Consider the following 14,911-nt stretch of genomic DNA (forward strand, 5'->3'; position numbering starts at 1 on the left):
CCCAAGAAGATGAGGCTGATGGAATGCTTGATGTGTTTAAACTACTGACAGGAGATGAAACTTGTATAAGACAGTTGAGGGATGGATGAGAGAAGTACCTAGAAATCTATGCAAGTCAAAGGGAAAGGAAAAAACTTCAGAGAAAAAAGAAAAATGTTTAAATAAGTAAATGTAATTATAGTATACCATGGAGTCAGCTCTACATTTTACACAATCTTGGAAATGTGAAGTATTTAACTCCAAGTTATTTTGGGAAGATGAAGGTAAGGAAGACGTGTGTATGTGGTGAAAGTGAGCAAAAGTTGTTCAGTCGTCTCTGACTCTGCAACCCCATGGACTCTACAGTCCATGGAATTCTCCAGGCCAGAATACTGGAGTGGGTAGCCTTTCCCCTCTCCAGGGGATCTTCCCAACCCAGGGATCGAACCCTGGTCTCCCACATTGCAGGCAGATTCTTCACTAGCTGAGCCACAAGGGAAGCCCAAGAATACTGGAGTGGGCAGCCTATCCCTTCTCCAGTAGATCTTCTCTACCCAGGAATCAAATCAAGATCTCCTGCATTGCAGGAGGATTCTTTACCAACTGAGCTATCAGGGAAACCTAAACGTGTAACCCAGAGAAGGCAATGGCACCCCACTCCAGTATTCTTGCCTGGAAAGTTCCGTGGATGGAGGAGTCTGGTAGACTGCAGTCCATGGGGTCACAAAGAGTCAGACAAGACTGAGCGACTTCACTTTCACTTTTCATTTTTCCCTGAAGAATCCCAGGGATGGGGGAGCCTGGTGGGCTGCCATCTATGGAGTCGCACAGAGTTGGACACAACTGAAGCAACACAGCAGCAGCAGCAAACGTATACCCACCTTGAGTGGTAAGAAGGAAAATCTCCCCCGACCCGCAGAGGGATCAAACCTGCGACCTTGGCATTGTTAGCACCACGCTCGAACCAACTGAGCTAATAGACCATGATGTGTATATGGAGAATAACAAATTCTCTCATACAGGGATGTCAATCAGAAATGCCTAAAATTTAAAGACCATCAAAAAGTAGCAATTTAAGATTTTTTTTAAATCTAGATATAAAAGCAAAACTTAAGAAATAATTTGGAGATAATGCCTTCTGTGGAGTGAAATAATGGCTGCAGGACATTCCTGTTTTTCACAGTGGTTTAAGCAACTATATGCATATTTTAAGAGATTTTTAAAAAAATGATTTCTACAATGTTCACCACTCCGGCTTCACTCTTGTTTTTTTCCTTCCAAATTCAAAGCAGACCTGGATTTGGAACTCTTTGAGAAGCACGTATAGAGCTTGCCAGAAGATTTCTACTTCAAAACCATGGGTGGGACAGGTTATAGGGAGTAAAGGGGAGTTTGGACCTATATAAAAACTCCTCTGGGAGAAGTGATTGGCAGTAACACAAACATTTTAATTCCAATCATGACTTAATCCTGTCCACTAAGTCATTTGCAGTTATTTTTAAGGGGCTGGTCCTCCTTGTTTTTTAGTAGCAGCATGAAGCAGCCAATAGATAAAATTTTTAGGCATGTCTGAGAAGAACACTGCACACATCAACAGTTCACAAGTTCTTTTTTTGTCAATAACATGAATTTTCTCATCCCGAAAAAACACTCAGGTCTTAGTGTGACTGACTTGGGAACAACAGTCAACAGTCCCATGTTATTTCCCTTCAAGAGGGAGAAAATTACGTTATTAACAAATAATTAGTTTTTTTTTTTAAAGGTAAAAAATGGTGAGCATTAGAACTTCAAGCCTGAAATGAAATTTGGCAGAGGGTCTCCTGGCACATCCATTGTTCATTCCCTCACTATACCTCAACCTCTTGCCTCACCACCCACAACTTATCCAAATCTTTGTTCCAAAACCAGAAAAAGAAGAAACCCCTTCATTGGGATTAAGTTTTCTACCCTAGAGTTGATCCCACTTCATCTCCCTTGGAATCCTTCTTTATCAATGAGGAAGTGAGGGGAATCTGTGACCTTTGATCTACTTAAAGCAACTGATCTTGATGACTGGGTCTGAAGATAAGAATAAATATAACTAAATGTTTACCAACTTCAGATAACTTTCCCCTCTTTTTTTTTTTTCTCTCCTTGGTCAGGCAAATGTCTGAGCTTAAGAATTTATGTTGGCATTAAATTTCAAAACTTACATAAGTCAAAGAAAAATATAGCCAAGATGTAAGAGCAAACAGACTAAAAAAAATTGCACCAAATGTGACAGTGTTAATATCCTTGTAAAGAATTCATCAAAATTGATTTTAAAAAGTATTCAGACTGTTAAGAGGTATAAGTATTAGAAAGGAGGGGAGAAAATATGCCAACAGGCAAATAAATAGATAATTTACAAAAGATGAACCATAAACATATGGTAAAATAATTAACTGAACTACTAATCAAAGAAAAACACATGGAAACAATGAAGTAACATTTGTTGCTTATGAAATTAGCTATATGTATAAAATAATAGCACCCAGTTCTGGGGAGACTATGGTGACAAGTTGTCCTCAATGATATAGCTAGTGGCACTAAATTAGGATAACTTTTTGTAGGTTTATTTATTTAAACTTTTTATTTTGTATTGGGGTATAGCTGATTAAGAATGTTGTGATACTTTCAGCTGAACAGAGAAGAGACTCAGCCATACATAAGCATGTATCCATTCTCTCCCAAATCCCAAGCATAACCTTTTTGAAATGCAATTTGGCAGAATAGATCCAAAACCTTAAAAATGGTCATGTCCTTTGAGCCATAACTCATTACTGGAAATGTATGAGAAAATAATGATTCAAAATGCAATATGTGTATATGGAGAAGCAACAGGTAAAATTTTTAAGTCCTAGAAATGTTTCTGGGACTTTAAAGGAGGTGGTTACATAAAATATAACATCCAATCAAAAGAATGGTATATGCTATTTTAAAACATGTATTTGAGGTCAGGACTTCCCTGGTGGCTCAGACGGTAAGGCGTCTGCCTACAATGCGAGAGACCCACGTTCGATCCCTGGGTCGGGAGGATGCTCTGGAGAAGGAAAGGGCAGCCCACTCCAGTACTCTTTCCTGGAAAATCCCATGGAAAGAGGAGCGTGGTAGGCTACAGCTCACGGGGTCGCGAGTAGTCGGACACGACTGAGCGACTTCACTAACAAGAAGGAAAGGCTTCCCAGGTGGCTCAGAAGATAAAGAATGCAATGCAGAAGACCTGGGTTCAGTCCCTGAGTTGGGAAGATCCCCTGGAGTAGGAAATGGCTATCCGCTTAAGTATTCTTGCCTAGAAAATTCCATGGACAGAGGATTGTTCTGGGCCGCACTCCATGAGGTCACAAAGAGTTGGACATGACTGAGCAAATAAGCACACAAGCACAACAAAGAGGCAAAACTAATAGTGTTTAAAATGCAGGAAACGCATTTAAAGTATATGCACACTGGTGGTATAGGAGAAGAGACAAGATGGCAAAGTAAAAGAACGTGAGTGATTTCTTCTAACACAAACACCAAAGTCACAACAAACTGCTAAATAAACACCAATCAACAACAACAACAACAACAAAATGCTGGAACCTTAAAAAAAAAAAAAAAGATACCTTACATCCAAAGTCAAAGAAGAAGCCACAAGAGAAGGCAGGAAAGGCACAGTCACAGTAAAATAAAGTTCCATACATTCTAGGTGGCAACCTAAAAACTGGAAAACAGTTATACCACAGAAGTTCTAGCAGAGGAGTGAAAGTTCTGCCTCCCACATCAGGCTTCCCAGGCACAAGATGAGGAGTCCCCAGAGAATCTAGTTTTGAAGACCAATGGGGTTTGGTTGCGGGAATTCCACGGGACTGGGTGAAACAGAAACTCCACCCTTGGAGGACACACACAGAATCTTGTGCGGACCAGGCCCCAGGGGAAAGGGCAAGTGACCGCATAAGAGATCGGGTCAGACACATCTGCTAGTCTCCCGCGGAGGAAGGGGCGGGGGCGGCTCACTCTGTGGCCAAGTGCACTGGCAGGGGCAGTTCTGGCGAGCACTCACTGGCATGAGCACTCCTGAGGCAGCCATTTTCTCACCAAACGTGGCCCACCCAACAGCCTGCCTCACCGAGATATGTCCCCAGTGCTGTAAAAGTTCTAGGGCCCACAGATTTCCCACCCTGGGGATCCAGCAGAGGGACTGAGAACCCCTAGGGAATTTGACTTTGAAAGCCAGTGGGATTTGGTTTCAGAACTTCCACAGGACTGGGAAAACAGACTCTTGAAGGGCACAACGAAAGCTTGTGCACCCCAGGACCCAGGAGAAGGCACCAGCGACCCCAAAAGGGACTGAGCAGACTTGCCTGTGAGAGTCCTGGACTCTCTCGTGAAGGCGTGAGTTGACAGTGGCCTGCTGCAGAGTCAGGGGCACTGACCGCAACAGTCCTGGGAGCCATGACGTGCTGCGCTAAGTCCATTTGAAGGGGGTGGCCATTATAGCCATTACTCCTACCATAGTCTGGCCTCAGGCCAAACTACAGGGAGGGAACACAGCCCAACCCATCAGCAGAAAATTGGATTAAAGACTTACTGAGCATTGCCTCACCCACCAGAGCAAGATCCAGTTTTCCCAAGTCAGTCCCTCCCATCAGGAAGCTTCCACAAGCTTCTTATCCTCACCCATCAGAGGGCAGAAAGAATGAAAACAGAAATCACAGAAAACTATTCAAACTGATCACGTGGATCACAGCCTTGTCTAGCTCAACGAAGCTATGAGCCATGCCATGTGGGGGCACCCAAGACGGATGGGTCATGGTGGAGAGTTTGGACAAAATGTGGTCCACTGGAGAAGAGAATGTCAAACCACTTCAGTATTCTTGCCTTGAGAACGTCATGAACAGTATGAAAAGGCAAAAAGATATGACTCTGAAAGAGGAACTCCCCAGGTTGGTAGGTGCCCAATATACTACTGGAGAAGAGTGGAGAAATAACTCCAGAAGGACTGAAGAGGCTGAGCCAAAGCTGAAACAACAAAACAAAGCTGTGGATGTGTCTGGTGGTGAAAGTAAACTCTGATGCTATAAAGAACAGGTTCGTATTGCATAGGAACCTGGAATGTTAGGTCCATGAATCAAGGTAAATTGGACATGGTCAAGCAGGAGATGGCAAGAGTGCACATCAACATCTTAGGAATCAGTGAACTAAAATGGACATGAACAGGAATGGGGGAATTTAATTCAGATGACCATTATTTCTACTACTGTGGGCAAGAATCCCTTAGAAGAAATGGAGTGGCCCTCATAGTCAACAAGAGTCCAAAAGCAGTACTTGGATGCAATCTCAAAAACAACAGAATGATCTCTGTTTCCAAGGCAAACCATTCAATATCACAGTAATCCAAGTCTATGCCCCAACTAGTAATGTTGAAGAAGCTGAAGTTGAATGGTTCTATGAAGATCTACAAGACCTTCTAGAACACCAAAAAAAGATGCCTTCTTCATCATAGGGGACTAGATGCAGAAGTAGGAAGCCAAGAGAGATACCTGGAGTAGCAGGCAGTTTAATTGTGGTATACAAAATTAAGCAGGGCAAAGGCTAACAGAGTTTTGCCAAGAGAATGCACTGGAAATAGCAAGCACCCTCTTCAAACAAAATAAGAGACGACCCTACACATGGACATCACCGGATGATAACAAAATCAGACTGATTTTATTTTTGGCAGCTGAAAATAGAGAAACTCTATACAGTCAGCAAAAACAAGACCTGGAGCTGACTGTGGCTCAGATCATGAACTTCTTATTGCCAAATTCAGACTTAAATTGAAGAAATTAGGGAAAACCACTAGGCTCAGGTATGACCTAAATCAAATCCCAAAACACAAAGTGCTACACCCAATAAGCCAGCAAATGTGGAAAACCCAGCAGTGGTCACAGGACTGCAAAAGGTCAATTTTCATTCTAATCCCAAAGAAAGGCACTGCCAAAGAATGTTCCAACTACTGCACAATTGCACTCATTTCACATGCTAGCAAAGAAATGCTCAAATTCTCCAAAATCTGGACTTGAAACAACAGACTGGTTCCAAAAAGGAAAAGGAGTACGTCAAGGCTGTATATTGTCACCCTGTTTATTTAACTTATATGCAGAGTACATCATGAGAAACTCTGGACGGAAAGAAGCACAAGTTGGAATCAAGATTGCTGGGAGAAACATCAATAACCTCAGATATGCAGATGACAGCACCCTTATGGCAGAAAGTGAAGAAGAACTAAACAGACTCTTGATGAAAGTGAAAGAGGAGAGTGAAAAAGTTGACTTAAAGCTCAACATTCAGAAAACTAAGATCATGGCATCCAGTCCCATCACTTCATGGCAAATAGATAGGGAAACAGTGAAAACAGTGGCTGACTTTTATTTTGGGGGGCTCCAAAATCACTGCAGATGGTGACTGCAGCCATGAAATTAAAAGGTGCTTACTCCTTGGAAGGAAAGTTATGACCAAACTAGGTAGCATATTAAAAAGCAGAGATATTACTTTGCCAACAAAGGTCCGTCTAGTCAAGGCTCTGGTTTTTCTAGTGGTCATGTATGGATGTGAGAGTTGGACTATAAAGAAAGCTGAGTGCCGAAGAATTGATACTTTTGAACTGTGGTGTTGGAAAAGACTCTTGAGAGTCCCTTGGACTGCAAGGAGATCCAACCAGTCGATTCTAAAGGAGATCAGTCCAGGGTGTTCACTGGAAGGACTGATGCTGAAACTCCAATACTTTGGCCATCTCACATGAAGAGTTGACTCATTGGAAAAGACTCTGATGCTGGGAGGGATTGGGGGCAGGAGGAGAAGGGGGTGACAGAGGATGAGATGGCTGGATGGCATCACCGACTTAATGGGCATGAGTTTGAGTAAACTCCATGAGTTGGTGATGGACAGGGAGGCCTGGCGTGCTGCGATTCATGGGGTTGCAAAGAGTCGGACATGACTGAGCGACTGAACTTAACTGATACATAGAAAGGGGCTTCCCAGGTGTTGCTAGTGGTAATGAACCCACTTGCCAATGAAGGAGATGTAAGAGATGTGGGTTTGATCCCTGGGTCGGGAAGATCTCCTGGAGAAGGGCATGGCAACCCACTCCAGTAATTTTGCCTGGAGAATCCCACAGACAGAGAAGCCCAGTGGGCTACAGTTCATAGGGTTGCAAAGAGTTGAACTAAACTGAAATGACTTGGCATGCATGCATACACAGAAAATCCTAAAGATACTACCAGAAAACTACTAGACCTCATTAATGACTTTGGTAAAGTTGCAGAATACAAAATAAATACCCAGAAGTCTGTTGGAGTTCTATACACTACCAATGAAAGATCAGAAAGATAAATTAAAAAACAATCCCATTTACTGTTGCATCAAAAAGAGGCAAATACTTAGGAATAAACTTACCTAATGAAGCAAAAGACCTGTACTCCAAAAACTATGAGATGCTGATGAAGGAAATTGGAGATGACACAAACAGAAAGATATACTATGTTCTTGAACTGAAGAATCAGTATTGTCAAAATGACTGTACTACCCAAGGCAATCCACAGGTTCAATGCAATTCCTATCAATTATCAATGGCATTTTTCAGAGAACAACAACAAAAATTCTTAAAATTTGTATGGAGACACAAAAGATCTTGAATAATCAAAGTAATCTTAACAAAGAAAATGGAACTGGAGGAATCAGGTTCATGACATCACACTATACAGTAAAGCTACAATCATCAAAGCAGTATGGTACTGGCACAAAAACAGAAATATAGATCAATGGGAAAGGATAAAAAGCCTAGAAATAAACCCATTCACCTATGGTCCATTAATATACAACAAAGGAGGCAAGACTATATAATAGAGAAAAGATAGTCTCTTCAATAAATGGTGCTAAGATAACTGGATAACTGTATGTAAAAGAAGAAACTAGAACATACTTTAACACCATATGCAAAAATAAACTCAAAATAGATTAAAGACTTAAATGTACGATTGAACACTATAAAATTCTAGAGAACAATATAGGCAGAACACTCTGACATAAATCACAACCTATCTTTTTCTATCCACCTCCTAGAGTAATAAAAATAGAAATAAAAATAAACAAATGGAACCTAATTAAAATCAACAGCTTTTGCACAACAAAGGAAACCATAAACAAAATGAAAAGACAACCCTCAGAATGTGAGAAAATATTTGCAATCAATGTGATTGACAAAATTTACAAATTGTTCAAGTAGCTCAATATTAAAAAAAAAAAACAAAAAACCAAACAACCCAATCAAAAAATGGGCAGAAGACCTACATAGACATTTCTCCAGAGAAGTCACATAGATGGCCAACAATCACATGAAAAGATGCTCAATATCTCTCATTACTACAGAGATGCAAATCAAAACTACAACCAGATATCACCTCATATCAGTCAGAGTGGCTATCATCAAAAAGTCTACAAATAATAACAACTGGAAAAAAGAGAATTCTTTTTTGGAGAAAAGGGAACTCTTTTACACTGCTGTTGGGAATGTAAACTGGTACAGCCACTATGGATAATAGTATGGAGATTCCTTAAGAAACTAAAAATAGACTGCCAGATGACTCAGCAATCCTAGTCCTGGGCATATATCCAGAGAAAACTCTAATTCATAATGATGCATAACTCCAGTGCTCATAGCAGCACTACTGTTTAAAATAGCCAAGACGTGGGAACAACCTAAATATCCATGGACAGAGGAATGGATAAAGAACATGTGGTACATATATACAGTGGAATATGTAATTTAAAAGAAGGAAATAATGCTATTTCCAGAAATATGAATGAATCTAGGGATTATCATACTAAAAAAAAAGTCAGACAGAGGAATACAAATACTGTATGGCATCACTTAAAAGCAGAATCTTAAAAAAAAAAAAAAATGGTACAAATGGACTTATTTACAAAACAGAAACAGACTCAGGCTTAGTGAATGAATTTAAGGTTTCCAGCAGGGATTAGTTGTGGGGAAGGGATAGATTGGGAGTTTGGGATTGACATGTACACACTACTATATTTAAAATAGAAAACCAACAAGGATCTACTGTATAGCACAGGGAACTCTGCTCAATACTCTAATAACCTAAATGGGAAAAGAATTTGAAAAAGAATAGATACATGTATAACTGAATCACTCTACTGTACATATAAGACTAACAACATTGTTAATTAACTATATGCCAATATAAAAGAAAAATATAATGTATATGCAAACTATGATTACACCAGTGTTTTCAAAGTTGCATACTTTAAAAAATATACCAAAGTGATAATAGTAATAGTTGGTTGAAGTTGGTTTACTATTAAGTTTTAATAGTAATAGTTGGTTTAAGAAGTGAAATTAAGGTGACAACATGTATTTACTTTAAATTTTTTAAATTTATGAACATAGTTTTACAAGATAGGCAGATAATACCACCTTTATGGTAGAAAGTGAAGAGGAATTAAAGAGTCTCTTGATGAAGGTAAAAGAGGAGAGTGAAAAAGCTGGCTTAAAACTCAGTATTCAAAAACAAAGATCAGGGCATCTGGTCCTACCTCTTCATGGCAAATAGATGGGGAAACAATGGAAACAGTGACAGACTTTATTTTCTTAGGCTCCAAAATCACTGCAGCCATGAAATTAAAAGACTCTTGCTCCTTGGAAGAAAAGCTATGAAAATCTACACAGCATATTAAAAAGCAGAGGCATTACTTTGCCTCATAGATCCGTCTAGTCAAAGCTATGGTTTTCCCAGTAGTCATGTACAAATGTGAGAGCTAGACAATAAAAAAAGCTGAGTGCTGAAGAAATGATGCCTTCCAACTGTCATGCTGGAGAAGACTCTGAGAGTCCCTTAGACAGACAGGAGATCAAACCAGTCAATCCTCAAGGAAATCAACCCTGAATATTCATACCCTGGATGCTAAAGCTCCGATAATTCGGCCACCTGAGGCAAAGAGCTGACTCACTGGAAGAGACCCTGATGCTGAGAAAGGTTGAAGGCAGCAGAAGGGGACGACAAAGGATGAGATGGTTGGATGGTATCGTTGACTCAATGGACATGAGTTTGAGCAAACTCCAGGAGGTGGTGAAGGACAGGGAAGCCTGGCGAGCTGCAGTCCATGGGGTCGCAAAGTTTCAGACACGATTGAGTGACTGAACAAAACAATGTGTGTGTGTGTATGTATGTATGTGTGTGTGTATGTATGTGTATATATAAAGTTTCAAAGAAATGAGAAAAGGAGGCCAAAGAACAACCAACTTATCTAGAAGTGGGAAATTCTGCCGGGACCGGGAGAAGCAGGAGCAGCCCCAGGCCTGGATCTGGTCAAGTTCATCAGTCTCCTGGAATTGAGTGGGGTAGACTGATTCCTCCTACTTAGTAACGCTGGGGACCCCTGGAAACGGAGTGTAATCAGAGCATCTGGAATGTAATTTAAAGGAGAGAACTGGGGAGAAACAGAGGTAAGAGGCAAGAAAAGGGGTACGGGCCCACAATGGAATCAGTGATCCATGGGGTTAAGAAAATGGAGGAGTGTAAGCAGAAGAGGCAAAGTACCTGGGGAGGGGAGCAGGAGAGAACTGCAGCCTGGCAACTGAAAGACAGCATGTTGAGGATTATGGCTGGGGAAAGTGGCAGGCATGCTCGTGCGGACTAATAGAGTTTCTCAAATTCTGGTGCTTTTCCACTGTAAAGTTTCCACACATTTTTTGTAAAATGAAAAAAAAAATAAGAACAATATGATATCGATACATATGTGCTCAGTCAACTCTTTGCAACTCATGGGCTGCAGCCCACCAGGCTCCTCTGTCCATAGAATTCTCTAGGCAAGATTACTGGAGTGGGCTGCCATGTCTTCCTCCAGGGGATTTTCCAGACCCAGGGACCAAACTGGCATCTCCTGCATTTCCGGCATTGGCAGGTGCATTCTTTACAACTGCACCACCTGGGAAGCCCCATGATATCGATATATTGGCTTAAATTTCCAATTGTTGTAACTTGGGAAAAACCTTCCTTTGTGTGACTTTTATCTAGGGTGTTACAATTTTTGAACTGTTGGTGGTGGTAGATGAGGGGTTTTTCTCCAATATCTTCACTTGCACAACTAAAAGTCAATACCCTTGTTACTGTTCCCCATTTTCCCATCATACTGCTTCATGAAACCTCAAAGGCTGGGGAGCAGGACAAGGGCAATGGAGGTGGAAGTGATAGTTTATGATGAATGGTGTCAGATTCATGATCTCTGAAGTTGATTTAATTCAGGACCAGAGACCAGGCTTGATCACTCAAGAGATTTTGTATAGCAGAGTTTTATGAAAGTATAAAAAGGGACAGAGAAAGCTTCTGACATAGACATCAGAAGGGGATGGAGAGTGCCCCCCCTGCTAGTGTTAGCAAGTGAGTTATATACTTTTTCAATTAGTTATTACAGTAAAGCAAAAGAATGTCTGGAGGTTGTAAAGACCTTACTAGACCCACTCCCATAATTTGCATTTTAAGATAGCAGGATTAGCCAGAAGGTTTTCAGGAAGGAGAAACTGTCCTCACGCAGGGTACATTGTTGTTATACAGAGTTTAGACTGAGTTGCTTGCTGTATAATCATCAGATCCAGGCTTAAAGAGAAATGTTTTATGTGACTAAGGAGAGTAGAGGGAAAAAAAAAAGATGTTTGTCCTTTCCTCCTCCTTGAGAATTCCAGACCCCTTTCTCCTCCTTGAGGACCCCAGACTTCTTAACAGCCTGCCTAGGAATTGACTCTCTCAGAAGCCAACTCTCTAAATGGAGCATCACGTGGGTGTGGGTAGGGGACCAGGGCCTGGAGATTCCATTACTCTTGATGAAAAAAAGATGGGACAGATGCAGAAACTACCTTTAATTCTCCTAATCCAAGAGTCAAAGGATGAACTAGAGATTATCATTCTAAGTTCAGCCAGAAAGAGAAAGACAAATACCATATGATAATCACTTTTATGTGGAATATAAAATAGGACACAAATGAACCTATCTGTGAAGCAGAAACAGAATCACAGACACAGAGAACAGGTTGGTAATTGCCAAGGAGGAGGGAGGGGATGGAGTGAGATGATGGGGTTAGCAGATTTAAGCTTTGATTATAGAATGGATAAACAACAAGGTCCTACTGTATACCATAGAAAACTGTATTCAATATCCTAAGATAAATCAAAATGGAAATGAATATTTAAAGAATGTATATATAACAGAATCACTTTATCATATAGCAAAGATTAATACAACATTGTAAATCAACTATACTTCAATTAAAAAAATTTTAAAATAGAGCAAAAATGTATAGAAATGAGCTGAGTAGTTATCACTTTAGCCTCACATATTTAATGAGATGTAGTTTCTTAATAGTAATTTTCTGTCATGCAGTAAGTTTCAACCTGTTTTACCCCTTCCTCTCTATTTCATCATGCTTAGCTGTGATTTCAAAGCCTTTATAGGCTAAGAGCCTGGGGTTCATTTTGAACCCTGAGTGCTTCACTGCTATAGAATTCCAGTCAAAAGTAGTTGAGTAAACTGGTGAGTGGGTAATGGCTGCCAGAAACTGATTAGTTCTTCTCCCATATTCCTGCTACTGGCTTTAAAAGAACATTCTATATTCCTTAAATTGGTGGAAGACTGTTATTCAGAAAATTTGTTCAAGTCAGAGGCATAAAACATTAAGAACATAGTGCTAAAAAAACTAGTGGGCTGAAGGGTGGGGGCTGGGTTGTAACAGAAAGTATGCAGTTATTTGAACGTTGAAATGGTCCTTGACCTCCTATATGACTCTTAGCCAGCTGTCTCAGGCAAGATCATCCACTCATTACCACCCATGAATGACACTGAGTAGGGAGCACCTCCAGCTATATTTAATGAGTGTGGAAGGCAGTTAGGACTTCCCAGGTGGTAAAGAACTTGCCTGCCAATGCAGGAGATGTAAGAGACTCGATTGATCCCTGGGTCGGGAAGATGCCCTAGAGGAGGGCTTGGTAACCCACTCCAGTATTCTTGCCTGGACAATCCCATAAACAGAGAAGTCTGGTGGGCTTTGGTCCATAGGGTCTGAGAGTCAAACATGACTGAAGTCACTTAACACCCATGCACAAATGCAGTTAATTATCTCACTTGGTCCTTTATGAGGGATGGAAAACATTAGCAGAATGAGGCCCATGTCCCTCCCTTCCCCCTAGCAGTTTCATGATCAAGATTAGATTTATTGGGGTGATTAAAAATATTTATTGAGGACCTACTAAGAGCACAACTTCTAGACGTACAAGAAAATATAATCATTCCCATTTTCCAGGAATTTATTCTTAAGAAAAAATGGAGGTATTTATATTAACTAGTTAAAAAAAAAAATCACAAGAAGTGCCATGAAGAGCATGAACAAGTGATTAATCACCAAATGAATGACATAGCCCATAAATGCAGACTTTACATGATATACATCCCATTCAAAATATAGCTTCAGAACTTATGGTTACCATTGGGGAGGGCTGGGAGGAAGAGATAGTTAGGGAGTTTGAGATCAACATGTACACACTGCTATATTTAAAATGGATAACCAACAAGGACCTACTGTAAGGCACATGGAACTCTGTTCAAAGTTATGTGGCAGCCTGGATAGGAGAGGAATTTGGAGGAGAATGGATACATGGATATGTACGGCTAAATCACTTTGTTGTGCACCTGAAACTGTCACAAAATTGTTAATCAGCTATACTCCAATGTAAAATAAAATGTTAAGAACAAACAAAAAGCATAGGTTCAAACACCCTGTTCATCTTGCTGTTGGGTTTGATTTATTTTTGTGAAAACACTGGAACTAAACTTATGTGGGGCTGATGATCCTGATCTGTGTTGTGTTTCCTTATTCTAGACAAGGGTAATCAGCCTGATGACATGAATCTGACATGTTTGATGTGAGGCAGTGATACTTCCAAATGTGGCCCCGGGGACAAAGAAAATAACAAAACTGTTTCCAGCTTGTAGGAGTCTCTACCCTGATGGGAAGGAAGAGAAATAGACCAATACTTAAACACAGGGTGATTCTGCTATTGGACAAATAACTACCAACACACTCTAAAATTCTCCTTGATTCAGAAATTGAACTTCTAAAAGTTTAAGAAAATACCCTTATCAGAAATGTACACAAATATTTATGTATAATCATACTGATCATAATAAAAAACTATGGTCATAAACAACACTGATCATAAGAAAAAATACTGAGATATTCAATGAATAACACTGATCATAATAAAAAAAATCTAAGATATTCTAAATGGCTAACAGTAGGGAGTAGCTTTAATAAAATATGTATACACTAATTCTCTGCAGCTATTAAAATTATGATATGTATGTATATTTTTGACATTGTAATATATTTACAACACTGCTAACTCAAAAACTATATCATAGAAAAAAAATTTTAGTATAATACTCTATATATAATATAAACCCACTATCAAATAATTATTTATATATAACACTTAGAAATATAGTCTTAAGTATATACCCAAAAGTTAATATTGACTAAATCTTGGTAGAAGAATTTTAGGTTTGGTTTTTCTTTTTTTCTTATACGTATTTTCAATTTATCTATGATTAATTTACTACTATAAAAAATAACTAGCTAAAATGATGAATAAAAAATAAGGCATGATAAGGATTATAAAAGAATCATGAGGAGGTTGTGGTCGTGTTCAGGCATTTAACATAGAGTGGGGGTGCTGGGGTAAAGGGGGACAAGAGGAGACAACACAGAGTTGGGAGCCCTTATTCAAAGGCTTGAAGAACCACCAAGAATGACACGGCAGGGAAAAGACATTCCAGGGAGAGAAACTTGCGCAAGCAGAGACCTGGGAGCAAGCAAGAGTGTTCA

The sequence above is a fragment of the Muntiacus reevesi genome, chromosome 6 (genome assembly GCF_963930625.1).
Source record: "Muntiacus reevesi chromosome 6, mMunRee1.1, whole genome shotgun sequence".
NCBI classification, from domain to species: Eukaryota; Metazoa; Chordata; class Mammalia; order Artiodactyla; family Cervidae; genus Muntiacus; species Muntiacus reevesi.